The 2,948-nt window shown below is 47.7% G+C and overlaps 1 protein-coding gene across 1 annotated transcript in view; it reads left to right on the forward strand.

The window, feature by feature from the left end:
• Nucleotides 1–2,580: 2,580 nt before the first annotated feature.
• The window catches only part of T265_08169 (hypothetical protein), a gene marked incomplete at both ends in the record, with an annotated part of 41,145 nt that continues 40,777 nt past the window's right edge, over nucleotides 2,581–2,948 (forward strand). The window contains one exon of the mRNA XM_009173894.1: nucleotides 2,581–2,680. The remainder of the gene's footprint in view (nucleotides 2,681–2,948) is intronic.

The following is a 2,948-nucleotide window of genomic DNA, read 5'->3' on the forward strand; positions in this document are numbered from 1 at the left end:
AATTGGGGCCTGCTTTGATTTGAGGAGTTATACAGGACAATAGTCCAGAATGTTCGCGAGACTGAAGCAGTGTTCATTCCGAAAACTCTAGAACGCAGACGATTGGGGATTAAGCTGCCTAGAAGGTTTCGGTGCCTTCTGGGAAACAGGCCTTAACTTTTTTCAAAAAGTCGACACAGAAGACGAGCTAGAGTTCCGAAAGATGCGGAAACACTCTGCATCAGAAATACGTCATTGGATAATCCAAAAACAAGTTACCATAACAGGGCTGGCCCAGAACAACAAAAATGTGCTGCTCAATCACATGCGGACTTGCCACGGAAATAAACCAACAACTTCCACGTTGAGGGACAGGGGAAGATCAGGAATACGTCAATGGACCATCCAAAAACAAGCCACCATAACAGGGCTGGCCCAGAACAACAAAAATGTGGTGCTCAATTACATGCGGACTTGCCACGGAAATAAACCAACAACGTTCACCTTGAGGGACAGGGGAAGAGAATCCACGAGTGATCGAATAGTGGTATCTAAAGTCTACAGGGAACACTATGCAGGGCTGTATTATTTCCCAATGCCCTCGTCACACACATACTTGTCGAGGCGTACATGCGAACGGTATCTAACCAACATTAATTTCGCACAGGACATTCCAAAGCTCTTGAAAAAAGGCAAACCCATTCGGCGCGTTGGGGGAAAGTGAGGTACATCCAAGGTTCCTGAAGAAAACATCGTTCAAACTGGTAAAACATTTTACCTGGTGTTTCACCAGTCGCCTTCTGATGGCCAACTTCCCACTGCTTGAAAGGGAGCGATTGGTACATCAATCTACAAAACTGGTGACCGACTATCGCCCGGCAGGTGCAGGCCTCACTGGCATGCAGTGAAAGGTGAGGAAACGCATGCTGAAGCGAGTCATCCTAAACCACCGTAATATCAACAGCACGGATTTCTCCCAAACCGTCCGGGCGTGAAGAACATGCTCGTATTTATGGACAGATTAACCCAAGCCAAGGAGGATGGACTCATATCGGATGCCATATTTTTCGATTTCTCAAAAGCATTTGATAGGGTCCTACACGTCCCGCTGCTCCACAAACTCGAGTCTTACGGGATTCAAGGAAAAATCCTACACTGGATCAAGGCGTTCCTATGAGACAGATCACTCCGAGTGGACGTAGCTTCTACCTAATTTTCTCCAGCGCCGGTCTCCATTGCAGTTTCTCAAGGCTCCGTTCTAGGACCACTGCTGTTTCTGATCCGCGTCAACGACATTCCTGATGATCCTGCTAGTACATGTCTACTTTTTGCGGGGGACTCGAAATCCTGGAGTACAAATGCCAGTGCCCNGTGGATGTAGACGCTGCAAAGCAATGGTCGTTGGACTGGTACCTTTATCTGAATGAGGAAAAGCGCGTCCGTATGCCATTCGGGGGAGACTCGGCGAATGCCTTTGTCATGCACTGTGAGAAAGGACCAGAAAACATCATGAGGATAGACGCCAAAAAGGATTTGGGTAACTGGCTCTCCTCAAACCTGTCCTTCTTAATGCATCGTGAGAAATCGGCCCCATTCGCCAATTTACGAGTGATTCAGCGCACTTTCTCACGTATTACTCACATGGACTTCCGTATACTCAATGGGGCCTATGTCAGACTGTTCCTCGAACACGCCAAACAAGTTGTCTACTCAGGACGCACAAAACACTTGTCCAGCATTTCTAGTGAGCCGCTACGAAACTGGTTGCCGGCCTCAAGTCTGTGGACCACGAAATGCGTCTCGCAGTGCTTGACCTTTTTTCCTGGGGTATCATCGCCTCCGAGGGGACCTAATTCTTACTTATATCCTGTTTGGGGAAGGTTTTGCTAACGGGATTTTTCACCGTTGACTCAGAAAACACCTGGAGGGGACATGGTGAGAAGATATTCAAGCTCAGAGCGCACACATTCATGAGGCAAATTTTTTTCTCATTTTGGGCAGCAGGTGCGTGAAATGACCTCTGCAGTGATCTTTGTCCACACTCCTTTTAGAACCCGGTTCCAAGCATTAATAGACATTTATGTGAATCCACGCGCTGGCAAGCATACTTACCCGCACTGAGAACATAAAGAGCGGTGCCATACCCTTTTTCCAGTTGTTCCTTTCAGGTGTTCGGCAGCCGCTGAAGGACAAGAACCAAACAGACTCGGGGATCTCGAGCGAGACCCTCAATATTGTTTGTTGACCCAGCAAACACCCGGCGGGGACATAGTAAGAAAATCTTCAAGCTCAGGGCACACACATTCATTAGGCAAAACTTTTTTCCATTTCGGGTAGTAGCTGCGTGGAATGACCTTCCTCCGACGGTTGTACACGCTCCTTCTCGAACCCAGTTTAAAGCATTATTAGACATTTATTTATGCGAATCCTCGCGCTGGCGAGCATACTGCCCCGCTCTGAGAACATAAAGAGCAGTGCTACACCCTTTTTGCACTTTTGCCTTTCAGGTGAACGACAGCCACTGACCGAAAAGAACAAAACCGACCCGGGAAACTTGGGCAAAAGCCTCGATCCTGTGTATCAATCCGTGAATCCGTGTCGATGCGCTAATCCTTCACCCCTGTGACCTTGAGAGTGGTGGGCATTTTGGATTGACACGCGATGCTGATTTTGCGTCCAAGTTTCCAGCTTGGACGTTCGGGTAGGCATCTGTTGCAGTAGATAACCTCATCTTTGTAGCGCACTTGAAGTATGCTCTTCAAAGGTGCAGGTATCTTAGTAAGTGTGTAGCTTGGTCACCGAGTTTATAATGATTCACAATTTATTGCTTGTTGACCATCGGTGAAGTCGCTTAAAGGGTTGGCCTCATTAGAATTGAACCGTCCCGTCCATGTGGCAGTACAATGAATTTATAAAACGGTCTCGTGGCTACCGGTGTATACAGGTTATCGCCATTCACAGGTACATGG

Source organism: Opisthorchis viverrini, assembly GCF_000715545.1.
Source record: "Opisthorchis viverrini unplaced genomic scaffold opera_v5_211, whole genome shotgun sequence".
In the NCBI taxonomy this organism is placed as follows: domain Eukaryota; kingdom Metazoa; phylum Platyhelminthes; class Trematoda; order Opisthorchiida; family Opisthorchiidae; genus Opisthorchis; species Opisthorchis viverrini.